Source organism: Pseudophryne corroboree, chromosome 3, assembly GCF_028390025.1.
Source record: "Pseudophryne corroboree isolate aPseCor3 chromosome 3, aPseCor3.hap2, whole genome shotgun sequence".
NCBI lineage: Eukaryota > Metazoa > Chordata > Amphibia > Anura > Myobatrachidae > Pseudophryne > Pseudophryne corroboree.
The window spans coordinates 135,426,266-135,440,623 of record NC_086446.1 but is presented as its reverse complement, the minus strand read 5'-3'; positions in this window follow the sequence as shown (position 1 = coordinate 135,440,623).

The window sequence follows — 14,358 nt, the reverse complement described above, 5'->3', positions numbered from 1 at the left end:
AAATTTTAAAGCCTCCTGTTAGGCCATCATCTACACGGCATAGCCCTGAATTTTCAAATGCGCAGCTCTTTGCAAAAGAGAGATATTGGCAAGGAAAAGCTGTCTTGTACCATTGAATTTTTCTCCCAAACGAAGGACACTAGAATGAAAATTTTAAAGCCTCCTGTTAGTGCTATATCTACACGGTATAGCCCTGAATTTTCCAATGCGTAGCTCTTTGCAAAAGAGAGATATTGGCAAGGAAAAGCTGTCTTGTACCTTTGCATTTTTCTCCCAAACGAAGGACACTAGAAAGAAAATTTTAAAGCCTCCTGTTAGGCCATCATCTACACGGCATAGCCCTGAATTTTCCAATGCGCAGCTCTTTGCAAAAGAGAGATATTGGCAAGGAAAAGCTGTCTTGTACCTTTGCATTTTTCTCCCAAACGAAGGACACTAGAAAGAAAAATTTAAAGCCTCCTGTTAGGCCATCATCTACACGGCATAGCCCTGAATTTTCCAATGCGCAGCTCTTTGCAAAAGAGAGATATTGGCAAGGAAAAGCTGTCTTGTACCTTTGCATTTTTCTCGCAAACGAAGGACACTAGAAAGAAAATTTTAAAGCCTCCTGTTAGGCCATCATCTACACGGCATAGCCCTGAATTTTCCAATACGCAGCTCTTTGCAAAAGAGAGATATTGGCAAGGAAAAGCTGTCTTGTACCTTTGCATTTTTCTCGCAAACGAAGGACACTAGAAAGAAAATTTTAAAGCCTCCTGTTAGGCCATCATCTACACGGCATAGCCCTGAATTTTCCAATGCGCAGCTCTTTGCAAAAGAGAGATATTGGCAAGGAAAAGCTGTCTTGTACCTTTGCATTTTTCTCCCAAACGAAGGACACTAGAAAGAAAATTTTAAAGCCTCCTGTTAGGCCATCATCTACACGGCATAGCCCTGAATTTTCCAATGCGCAGCTCTTTGCAAAAGAGAGATATTGGCAAGGAAAAGCTGTCTTGTACCTTTGCATTTTTCTCGCAAACGAAGGACACTAGAAAGAAAATTTTAAAGCCTCCTGTTAGGCCATCATCTACACGGCATAGCCCTGAATTTTCCAATGCGCAGCTCTTTGCAAAAGAGAGATATTGGCAAGGAAAAGCTGTCTTGTACCTATGCATTTTTCTCGCAAACGAAGGACACTAGAAAGAAAATTTTAAAGCCTCCTGTTAGGCCATCATCTACACGGCACAGCCCTGAATTTTCCAATGCGCAGCTCTTTGCAAAAGAGAGATATTGGCAAGGAAAAGCTGTCTTGTACCTTTGCATTTTTCTCCCAAACGAAGGACACTAGAAAGAAAATTTTAAAGCCTCCTGTTAGGCCATCATCTACACGGCATAGCGCTGAATTTTCCAATGCGCAGCTCTTTGCAAAAGAGAGATATTGGCAAGGAAAAGCTGTCTTGTACCTTTGCATTTTTCTCGCAAACGAAGGACACTAGAAAGAAAATTTTAAAGCCTCCTGTTAGGCCATCATCTACACGGCACAGCCCTGAATTTTCCAATGCGCAGCTCTTTGCAAAAGAGAGATATTGGCAAGGAAAAGCTGTCTTGTACCTTTGCATTTTTCTCGCAAACGAAGGACACTAGAAAGAAAATTTTAAAGCCTCCTGTTAGGCCATCATCTACACGGCATAGCCCTGAATTTTCCAATGCGCAGCTCTTTGCAAAAGAGAGATATTGGCAAGGAAAAGCTGTCTTGTACCTTTGCATTTTTCTCGCAAACGAAGGACACTAGAAAGAAAATTTTAAAGCCTCCTGTTAGGCCATCATCTACACGGCATAGCCCTGAATTTTCCAATGCGCAGCTCTTTGCAAAAGAGAGATATTGGCAAGGAAAAGCTGTCTTGTACCTTTGCATTTTTCTCCCAAACGAAGGACACTAGAAAGAAAATATTAAAGCCTCCTGTTAGGCCATCATCTACACGGCATAGCCCTGAATTTTCCAATGCGCAGCTCTTTGCAAAAGAGAGATATTGGCAAGGAAAAGATGTCTTGTACCTTTGCATTTTTCTCCCAAACGAAGGACACTAGAAAGAAAATTTTAAAGCCTCCTGTTAGGCCATCATCTACACGGCATAGCCCTGAATTTTCCAATGCGCAGCTCTTTGCAAAAGAGAGATATTGGCAAGGAAAAGCTGTCTTGTACCATTGAATTTTTCTCCCAAACGAAGGACACTAGAATGAAAATTTTAAAGCCTCCTGTTAGTGCTATATCTACACGGTATAGCCCTGAATTTTCCAATGCGTAGCTCTTTGCAAAAGAGAGATATTGGCAAGGAAAAGCTGTCTTGTACCTTTGCATTTTTCTCCCAAACGAAGGACACTAGAAAGAAAATGTTAAAGCCTCCTGTTAGGACATCATCTACACGCCATAGCCCTGAATTTTCCAATGCGCAGCTCTTTGCAAAAGAGAGATATTGGCAAGGAAAAGCTGTCTTGTACCTTTGCATTTTTCTCCCAAACGAAGGACACTAGAAAGAAAATTTTAAAGCCTCCTGTTAGGCCATCATCTACACGGTATAGCCCTGAATTTTCCAATGCGCAGCTCTTTGCAAAAGAGAGATATTGGCAAGGAAAAGCTGTCTTGTACCTTTGCATTTTTCTCCCAAACGAAGGACACTAGAAAGAAAATTTTAAAGCCTCCTGTTAGGCCATCATCTACACGGTATAGCCCTGAATTTTCCAATGCGCAGCTCTTTGCAAAAGAGAGATATTGGCAAGGAAAAGCTGTCTTGTACCTTTGCATTTTTCTCGCAAACGAAGGACACTAGAAAGAAAATTTTAAAGCCTCCTGTTAGGCCATCATCTACACGGCATAGCCCCGAATTTTCCAATGCGCAGCTCTTTGTAAAAGAGAGATATTGGCAAGGAAAAGCTGTCTTGTACCTTTGCATTTTTCTCGCAAACGAAGGACACTAGAAAGAAAATTTTAAAGCCTCCTGTTAGGCCATCATCTACACGGCATAGCCCTGAATTTTCCAATGCGCAGCTCTTTGCAAAAGAGAGATATTGGCAAGGAAAAGCTGTCTTGTACCTTTGCATTTTTCTCCCAAACGAAGGACACTAGAAAGAAAATTTTAAAGCCTCCTGTTAGGCCATCATCTACACGGCATAGCCCTGAATTTTCCAATGCGCAGCTCTTTGCAAAAGAGAGATATTGGCAAGGAAAAGCTGTCTTGTACCTTTGCATTTTTCTCGCAAACGAAGGACACTAGAAAGAAAATTTTAAAGCCTCCTGTTAGGCCATCATCTACACGGCATAGCCCTGAATTTTCCAATGCGCAGCTCTTTGCAAAAGAGAGATATTGGCAAGGAAAAGCTGTCTTGTACCTTTGCATTTTTCTCCCAAACGAAGGACACTAGAAAGAAAATTTTAAAGCCTCCTGTTAGGCCATCATCTACACGGCATAGCCCTGAATTTTCCAATGCGCAGCTCTTTGCAAAAGAGAGATATTGGCAAGGAAAAGTTGTCTTGTACCTTTGCAATTTTCTCGCAAACGAAGGACACTAGAAAGAAAATTTTAAAGCCTCCTTTTAGGCCATCATCTACACGGCATAGCCCTGAATTTTCCAATGCGCAGCTCTTTGCAAAAGAGAGATATTGGCAAGGAAAAGCTGTCTTGTACCTTTGCATTTTTCTCCCAAACGAAGGACACTAGAAAGAAAATTTTAAAGCCTCCTGTTAGGCCATCATCTACACGGCATAGCCCTGAATTTTCCAATGCGCAGCTCTTTGCAAAAGAGAGATATTGGCAAGGAAAAGCTGTCTTGTACCTTTGCATTTTTCTCTCAAACGAAGGACACTAGAAAGAAAATTTTAAAGCCTCCTGTTAGGCCATCATCTACACGGCATAGCCCTGAATTTTCCAATGCGCAGCTCTTTGCAAAAGAGAGATATTGGCAAGGAAAAGCTGTCTTGTACCTTTGCATTTTTCTCCCAAACGAAGGACACTAGAAAGAAAATTTTAAAGCCTCCTGTTAGGCCATCATCTACACGGCATAGCCCTGAATTTTCCAATGCGCAGCTCTTTGCAAAAGAGAGATATTGGCAAGGAAAAGCTGTCTTGTACCTTTGCATTTTTCTCCCAAACGAAGGACACTAGAAAGAAAATTTTAAAGCCTCCTGTTAGGCCATCATCTACACGGCATAGCCCTGAATTTTCCAATGCGCAGCTCTTTGCAAAAGAGAGATATTGGCAAGGAAAAGCTGTCTTGTACCTTTGCATTTTTCTCCCAAACGAAGGACACTAGAAAGAAAATTTTAAAGCCTCCTGTTAGGCCATCATCTACACGGCATAGCCCTGAATTTTCCAATGCGCAGCTCTTTGCAAAAGAGAGATATTGGCAAGGAAAAGCTGTCTTGTACCTTTGCATTTTTCTCCCAAACGAAGGACACTAGAAAGAAAATTTTAAAGCCTCCTGTTAGGCCATCATCTACACGGTATAGCCCTGAATTTTCCAATGCGCAGCTCTTTGCAAAAGAGAGATATTGGCAAGGAAAAGCTGTCTTGTACCTTTGCATTTTTCTCCCAAACGAAGGACACTAGAAAGAAAATTTTAAAGCCTCCTGTTAAGCCATCATCTACACGGCATAGCCCTGAATTTTCCAATGCGCAGCTCTTTGCAAAAGAGAGATATTGGCAAGGAAAAGCTGTCTTGTACCTTTGCATTTTTCTCCCAAACGAAGGACACTAGAAAGAAAATTTTAAAGCCTCCTGTTAGGCCATCATCTACACGGCATAGCCCTGAATTTTCCAATGCGCAGCTCTTTGCAAAAGAGAGATATTGGCAAGGAAAAGCTGTCTTGTACCTTTGCAATTTTCTCGCAAACGAAGGACACTAGAAAGAAAATTTTAAAGCCTCCTTTTAGGCCATCATCTACACGGCATAGCCCTGAATTTTCCAATGCGCAGCTCTTTGCAAAAGAGAGATATTGGCAAGGAAAAGCTGTCTTGTACCTTTGCATTTTTCTCCCAAACGAAGGACACTAGAAAGAAAATTTTAAAGCCTCCTGTTAGGCCATCATCTACACGGCATAGCCCTGAATTTTCCAATGCGCAGCTCTTTGCAAAAGAGAGATATTGGCAAGGAAAAGCTGTCTTGTACCTTTGCATTTTTCTCCCAAACGAAGGACACTAGAAAGAAAATTTTAAAGCCTCCTGTTAGGCCATCATCTACACGGCATAGCCCTGAATTTTCCAATGCGCAGCTCTTTGCAAAAGAGAGATATTGGCAAGGAAAAGCTGTCTTGTACCTTTGCATTTTTCTCCCAAACGAAGGACACTAGAAAGAAAATTTTAAAGCCTCCTGTTAGGCCATCATCTACACGGCATAGCCCTGAATTTTCCAATGCGCAGCTCTTTGCAAAAGAGAGATATTGGCAAGGAAAAGCTGTCTTGTACCTTTGCATTTTTCTCACAAACGAAGGACACTAGAAAGAAAATTTTAAAGCCTCCTGTTAGGCCATCATCTACACGGTATAGCCCTGAATTTTCCAATGCGCAGCTCTTTGCAAAAGAGAGATATTGGCAAGGAAAAGCTCTTGTACCTTTGCATTTTTCTCCCAAACGAAGGACACTAGAAAGAAAATTTTAAAGCCTCCTGTTAAGCCATCATCTACACGGCATAGCCCTGAATTTTCCAATGCGCAGCTCTTTGCAAAAGAGAGATATTGGCAAGGAAAAGCTGTCTTGTACCTTTGCATTTTTCTCCCAAACGAAGGACACTAGAAAGAAAATTTTAAAGCCTCCTGTTAGGCCATCATCTACACGGCATAGCCCTGAATTTTCCAATGCGCAGCTCTTTGCAAAAGAGAGATATTGGCAAGGAAAAGCTGTCTTGTACCTTTGCATTTTTCTCCCAAACGAAGGACACTAGAAAGAAAATTTTAAAGCCTCCTGTTAGGCCATCATCTACACGGCATAGCCCTGAATTTTCCAATGCGCAGCTCTTTGCAAAAGAGAGATATTGGCAAGGAAAAGCTGTCTTGTACCTTTGCATTTTTCTCCCAAACGAAGGACACTAGAAAGAAAATTTTAAAGCCTCCTGTTAGGCCATCATCTACACGGCATAGCCCTGAATTTTCCAATGCGCAGCTCTTTGCAAAAGAGAGATATTGGCAAGGAAAAGCTGTCTTGTACCATTGGATTTTTCTTCCAAACGAAGGACACTAGAATGAAAATTTTAAAGCCTCCTGTTAGTGCTATATCTACACGGTATAGCCCTGAATTTTCCAATGCGTAGCTCTTTGCAAAAGAGAGATATTGGCAAGGAAAAGCTGTCTTGTACCTTTGCATTTTTCTCGCAAACGAAGGACACTAGAAAGAAAATTTTAAAGCCTCCTGTTAGGCCATCATCTACACGGCATAGCCCTGAATTTTCCAATGCGCAGCTCTTTGCAAAAGAGAGATATTGGCAAGGAAAAGCTGTCTTGTACCTTTGCATTTTTCTCCCAAACGAAGGACACTAGAAAGAAAATTTTAAAGCCTCCTGTTAGGCCATCATCTACACGGCATAGCCCTGAATTTTCCAATGCGCAGCTCTTTGCAAAAGAGAGATATTGGCAAGGAAAAGTTGTCTTGTACCTTTGCATTTTTCTCCCAAACGAAGGACACTAGAAAGAAAATTTTAAAGCCTCCTGTTAGGCCATCATCTACACGGCATAGCCCTGAATTTTCAAATGCGCAGCTCTTTGCAAAAGAGAGATATTGGCAAGGAAAAGCTGTCTTGTACCATTGAATTTTTCTCCCAAACGAAGGACACTAGAATGAAAATTTTAAAGCCTCCTGTTAGTGCTATATCTACACGGTATAGCCCTGAATTTTCCAATGCGTAGCTCTTTGCAAAAGAGAGATATTGGCAAGGAAAAGCTGTCTTGTACCTTTGCATTTTTCTCCCAAACGAAGGACACTAGAAAGAAAATTTTAAAGCCTCCTGTTAGGCCATCATCTACACGGCATAGCCCTGAATTTTCCAATGCGCAGCTCTTTGCAAAAGAGAGATATTGGCAAGGAAAAGCTGTCTTGTACCTTTGCATTTTTCTCCCAAACGAAGGACACTAGAAAGAAAATTTTAAAGCCTCCTGTTAGGCCATCATCTACACGGCATAGCCCTGAATTTTCCAATGCGCAGCTCTTTGCAAAAGAGAGATATTGGCAAGGAAAAGCTGTCTTGTACCTTTGCATTTTTCTCGCAAACAAAGGACACTAGAAAGAAAATTTTAAAGCCTCCTGTTAGGCCATCATCTACACGGCATAGCCCTGAATTTTCCAATACGCAGCTCTTTGCAAAAGAGAGATATTGGCAAGGAAAAGCTGTCTTGTACCTTTGCATTTTTCTCGCAAACGAAGGACACTAGAAAGAAAATTTTAAAGCCTCCTGTTAGGCCATCATCTACACGGCATAGCCCTGAATTTTCCAATGCGCAGCTCTTTGCAAAAGAGAGATATTGGCAAGGAAAAGCTGTCTTGTACCTTTGCATTTTTCTCCCAAACGAAGGACACTAGAAAGAAAATTTTAAAGCCTCCTGTTAGGCCATCATCTACACGGCATAGCCCTGAATTTTCCAATGCGCAGCTCTTTGCAAAAGAGAGATATTGGCAAGGAAAAGCTGTCTTGTACCTTTGCATTTTTCTCGCAAACGAAGGACACTAGAAAGAAAATTTTAAAGCCTCCTGTTAGGCCATCATCTACACGGCATAGCCCTGAATTTTCCAATGCGCAGCTCTTTGCAAAAGAGAGATATTGGCAAGGAAAAGCTGTCTTGTACCTATGCATTTTTCTCGCAAACGAAGGACACTAGAAAGAAAATTTTAAAGCCTCCTGTTAGGCCATCATCTACACGGCACAGCCCTGAATTTTCCAATGCGCAGCTCTTTGCAAAAGAGAGATATTGGCAAGGAAAAGCTGTCTTGTACCTTTGCATTTTTCTCCCAAACGAAGGACACTAGAAAGAAAATTTTAAAGCCTCCTGTTAGGCCATCATCTACACGGCATAGCCCTGAATTTTCCAATGCGCAGCTCTTTGCAAAAGAGAGATATTGGCAAGGAAAAGCTGTCTTGTACCTTTGCATTTTTCTCGCAAACGAAGGACACTAGAAAGAAAATTTTAAAGCCTCCTGTTAGGCCATCATCTACACGGCACAGCCCTGAATTTTCCAATGCGCAGCTCTTTGCAAAAGAGAGATATTGGCAAGGAAAAGCTGTCTTGTACCTTTGCATTTTTCTCGCAAACGAAGGACACTAGAAAGAAAATTTTAAAGCCTCCTGTTAGGCCATCATCTACACGGCATAGCCCTGAATTTTCCAATGCGCAGCTCTTTGCAAAAGAGAGATATTGGCAAGGAAAAGCTGTCTTGTACCTTTGCATTTTTCTCGCAAACGAAGGACACTAGAAAGAAAATTTTAAAGCCTCCTGTTAGGCCATCATCTACACGGCATAGCCCTGAATTTTCCAATGCGCAGCTCTTTGCAAAAGAGAGATATTGGCAAGGAAAAGCTGTCTTGTACCTTTGCATTTTTCTCCCAAACGAAGGACACTAGAAAGAAAATATTAAAGCCTCCTGTTAGGCCATCATCTACACGGCATAGCCCTGAATTTTCCAATGCGCAGCTCTTTGCAAAAGAGAGATATTGGCAAGGAAAAGATGTCTTGTACCTTTGCATTTTTCTCCCAAACGAAGGACACTAGAAAGAAAATTTTAAAGCCTCCTGTTAGGCCATCATCTACACGGCATAGCCCTGAATTTTCCAATGCGCAGCTCTTTGCAAAAGAGAGATATTGGCAAGGAAAAGCTGTCTTGTACCATTGAATTTTTCTCCCAAACGAAGGACATTAGAATGAAAATTTTAAAGCCTCCTGTTAGTGCTATATCTACACGGTATAGCCCTGAATTTTCCAATGCGTAGCTCTTTGCAAAAGAGAGATATTGGCAAGGAAAAGCTGTCTTGTACCTTTGCATTTTTCTCGCAAACGAAGGACACTAGAAAGAAAATTTTAAAGCCTCCTGTTAGGCCATCATCTACACGGTATAGCCCTGAATTTTCCAATGCGCAGCTCTTTGCAAAAGAGAGATATTGGCAAGGAAAAGCTCTTGTACCTTTGCATTTTTCTCCCAAACGAAGGACACTAGAAAGAAAATTTTAAAGCCTCCTGTTAAGCCATCATCTACACGGCATAGCCCTGAATTTTCCAATGCGCAGCTCTTTGCAAAAGAGAGATATTGGCAAGGAAAAGCTGTCTTGTACCTTTGCAATTTTCTCGCAAACGAAGGACACTAGAAAGAAAATTTTAAAGCCTCCTTTTAGGCCATCATCTACACGGCATAGCCCTGAATTTTCCAATGCGCAGCTCTTTGCAAAAGAGAGATATTGGCAAGGAAAAGCTGTCTTGTACCTTTGCATTTTTCTCCCAAACGAAGGACACTAGAAAGAAAATTTTAAAGCCTCCTGTTAGGCCATCATCTACACGGCATAGCCCTGAATTTTCCAATGCGCAGCTCTTTGCAAAAGAGAGATATTGGCAAGGAAAAGCTGTCTTGTACCTTTGCATTTTTCTCCCAAACGAAGGACACTAGAAAGAAAATTTTAAAGCCTCCTGTTAGGCCATCATCTACACGGCATAGCCCTGAATTTTCCAATGCGCAGCTCTTTGCAAAAGAGAGATATTGGCAAGGAAAAGCTGTCTTGTACCTTTGCATTTTTCTCCCAAACGAAGGACACTAGAAAGAAAATTTTAAAGCCTCCTGTTAGGCCATCATCTACACGGCATAGCCCTGAATTTTCCAATGCGCAGCTCTTTGCAAAAGAGAGATATTGGCAAGGAAAAGCTGTCTTGTACCTTTGCATTTTTCTCACAAACGAAGGACACTAGAAAGAAAATTTTAAAGCCTCCTGTTAGGCCATCATCTACACGGTATAGCCCTGAATTTTCCAATGCGCAGCTCTTTGCAAAAGAGAGATATTGGCAAGGAAAAGCTCTTGTACCTTTGCATTTTTCTCCCAAACGAAGGACACTAGAAAGAAAATTTTAAAGCCTCCTGTTAAGCCATCATCTACACGGCATAGCCCTGAATTTTCCAATGCGCAGCTCTTTGCAAAAGAGAGATATTGGCAAGGAAAAGCTGTCTTGTACCTTTGCATTTTTCTCCCAAACGAAGGACACTAGAAAGAAAATTTTAAAGCCTCCTGTTAGGCCATCATCTACACGGCATAGCCCTGAATTTTCCAATGCGCAGCTCTTTGCAAAAGAGAGATATTGGCAAGGAAAAGCTGTCTTGTACCTTTGCATTTTTCTCCCAAACGAAGGACACTAGAAAGAAAATTTTAAAGCCTCCTGTTAGGCCATCATCTACACGGCATAGCCCTGAATTTTCCAATGCGCAGCTCTTTGCAAAAGAGAGATATTGGCAAGGAAAAGCTGTCTTGTACCTTTGCATTTTTCTCCCAAACGAAGGACACTAGAAAGAAAATTTTAAAGCCTCCTGTTAGGCCATCATCTACACGGCATAGCCCTGAATTTTCCAATGCGCAGCTCTTTGCAAAAGAGAGATATTGGCAAGGAAAAGCTGTCTTGTACCATTGGATTTTTCTTCCAAACGAAGGACACTAGAATGAAAATTTTAAAGCCTCCTGTTAGTGCTATATCTACACGGTATAGCCCTGAATTTTCCAATGCGTAGCTCTTTGCAAAAGAGAGATATTGGCAAGGAAAAGCTGTCTTGTACCTTTGCATTTTTCTCGCAAACGAAGGACACTAGAAAGAAAATTTTAAAGCCTCCTGTTAGGCCATCATCTACACGGCATAGCCCTGAATTTTCCAATGCGCAGCTCTTTGCAAAAGAGAGATATTGGCAAGGAAAAGCTGTCTTGTACCTTTGCATTTTTCTCCCAAACGAAGGACACTAGAAAGAAAATTTTAAAGCCTCCTGTTAGGCCATCATCTACACGGCATAGCCCTGAATTTTCCAATGCGCAGCTCTTTGCAAAAGAGAGATATTGGCAAGGAAAAGTTGTCTTGTACCTTTGCATTTTTCTCCCAAACGAAGGACACTAGAAAGAAAATTTTAAAGCCTCCTGTTAGGCCATCATCTACACGGCATAGCCCTGAATTTTCAAATGCGCAGCTCTTTGCAAAAGAGAGATATTGGCAAGGAAAAGCTGTCTTGTACCATTGAATTTTTCTCCCAAACGAAGGACACTAGAATGAAAATTTTAAAGCCTCCTGTTAGTGCTATATCTACACGGTATAGCCCTGAATTTTCCAATGCGTAGCTCTTTGCAAAAGAGAGATATTGGCAAGGAAAAGCTGTCTTGTACCTTTGCATTTTTCTCCCAAACGAAGGACACTAGAAAGAAAATTTTAAAGCCTCCTGTTAGGCCATCATCTACACGGCATAGCCCTGAATTTTCCAATGCGCAGCTCTTTGCAAAAGAGAGATATTGGCAAGGAAAAGCTGTCTTGTACCTTTGCATTTTTCTCCCAAACGAAGGACACTAGAAAGAAAATTTTAAAGCCTCCTGTTAGGCCATCATCTACACGGCATAGCCCTGAATTTTCCAATGCGCAGCTCTTTGCAAAAGAGAGATATTGGCAAGGAAAAGCTGTCTTGTACCTTTGCATTTTTCTCGCAAACAAAGGACACTAGAAAGAAAATTTTAAAGCCTCCTGTTAGGCCATCATCTACACGGCATAGCCCTGAATTTTCCAATACGCAGCTCTTTGCAAAAGAGAGATATTGGCAAGGAAAAGCTGTCTTGTACCTTTGCATTTTTCTCGCAAACGAAGGACACTAGAAAGAAAATTTTAAAGCCTCCTGTTAGGCCATCATCTACACGGCATAGCCCTGAATTTTCCAATGCGCAGCTCTTTGCAAAAGAGAGATATTGGCAAGGAAAAGCTGTCTTGTACCTTTGCATTTTTCTCCCAAACGAAGGACACTAGAAAGAAAATTTTAAAGCCTCCTGTTAGGCCATCATCTACACGGCATAGCCCTGAATTTTCCAATGCGCAGCTCTTTGCAAAAGAGAGATATTGGCAAGGAAAAGCTGTCTTGTACCTTTGCATTTTTCTCGCAAACGAAGGACACTAGAAAGAAAATTTTAAAGCCTCCTGTTAGGCCATCATCTACACGGCATAGCCCTGAATTTTCCAATGCGCAGCTCTTTGCAAAAGAGAGATATTGGCAAGGAAAAGCTGTCTTGTACCTATGCATTTTTCTCGCAAACGAAGGACACTAGAAAGAAAATTTTAAAGCCTCCTGTTAGGCCATCATCTACACGGCACAGCCCTGAATTTTCCAATGCGCAGCTCTTTGCAAAAGAGAGATATTGGCAAGGAAAAGCTGTCTTGTACCTTTGCATTTTTCTCCCAAACGAAGGACACTAGAAAGAAAATTTTAAAGCCTCCTGTTAGGCCATCATCTACACGGCATAGCCCTGAATTTTCCAATGCGCAGCTCTTTGCAAAAGAGAGATATTGGCAAGGAAAAGCTGTCTTGTACCTTTGCATTTTTCTCGCAAACGAAGGACACTAGAAAGAAAATTTTAAAGCCTCCTGTTAGGCCATCATCTACACGGCACAGCCCTGAATTTTCCAATGCGCAGCTCTTTGCAAAAGAGAGATATTGGCAAGGAAAAGCTGTCTTGTACCTTTGCATTTTTCTCGCAAACGAAGGACACTAGAAAGAAAATTTTAAAGCCTCCTGTTAGGCCATCATCTACACGGCATAGCCCTGAATTTTCCAATGCGCAGCTCTTTGCAAAAGAGAGATATTGGCAAGGAAAAGCTGTCTTGTACCTTTGCATTTTTCTCGCAAACGAAGGACACTAGAAAGAAAATTTTAAAGCCTCCTGTTAGGCCATCATCTACACGGCATAGCCCTGAATTTTCCAATGCGCAGCTCTTTGCAAAAGAGAGATATTGGCAAGGAAAAGCTGTCTTGTACCTTTGCATTTTTCTCCCAAACGAAGGACACTAGAAAGAAAATATTAAAGCCTCCTGTTAGGCCATCATCTACACGGCATAGCCCTGAATTTTCCAATGCGCAGCTCTTTGCAAAAGAGAGATATTGGCAAGGAAAAGATGTCTTGTACCTTTGCATTTTTCTCCCAAACGAAGGACACTAGAAAGAAAATTTTAAAGCCTCCTGTTAGGCCATCATCTACACGGCATAGCCCTGAATTTTCCAATGCGCAGCTCTTTGCAAAAGAGAGATATTGGCAAGGAAAAGCTGTCTTGTACCATTGAATTTTTCTCCCAAACGAAGGACATTAGAATGAAAATTTTAAAGCCTCCTGTTAGTGCTATATCTACACGGTATAGCCCTGAATTTTCCAATGCGTAGCTCTTTGCAAAAGAGAGATATTGGCAAGGAAAAGCTGTCTTGTACCTTTGCATTTTTCTCGCAAACGAAGGACACTAGAAAGAAAATTTTAAAGCCTCCTGTTAGGCCATCATCTACACGGCATAGCCCTGAATTTTCCAATTCGCAGCTCTTTGCAAAAGAGAGATATTGGCAAGGAAAAGCTGTCTTGTACCTTTGCATTTTTCTCCCAAACGAAGGACACTAGAAAGAAAATGTTAAAGCCTCCTGTTAGGACATCATCTACACGCCATAGCCCTGAATTTTCCAATGCGCAGCTCTTTGCAAAAGAGAGATATTGGCAAGGAAAAGCTGTCTTGTACCTTTGCATTTTTCTCCCAAACGAAGGACACTAGAAAGAAAATTTTAAAGCCTCCTGTTAGGCCATCATCTACAAGGCACAGCCCTGAATTTTCCAATGCGCAGCTCTTTGCAAAATAGAGATATTGGCAAGGAAAAGCTGTCTTGTACCTTTGCATTTTTCTCCCAAACGAAGGACACTAGAAAGAAAATTTTAAAGCCTCCTGTTAGGCCATCATCTACACGGCATAGCCCTGAATTTTCCAATGCGCAGCTCTTTGCAAAAGAGAGATATTGGCAAGGAAAAGCTGTCTTGTACCTTTGCATTTTTCTCCCAAACGAAGGACACTAGAAAGAAAATTTTAAAGCCTCCTGTTAGGCCATCATCTACACGGTATAGCCCTGAATTTTCCAATGCGCAGCTCTTTGCAAAAGAGAGATATTGGCAAGGAAAAGCTGTCTTGTACCTTTGCATTTTTCTCCCAAACGAAGGACACTAGAAAGAAAATTTTAAAGCCTCCTGTTAGGCCATCATCTACACGGTATAGCCCTGAATTTTCCAATGCGCAGCTCTTTGCAAAAGAGAGATATTGGCAAGGAAAAGCTGTCTTGTACCTTTGCATTTTTCTCGCAAACGAAGGACACTAGAAAGAAAATTTTA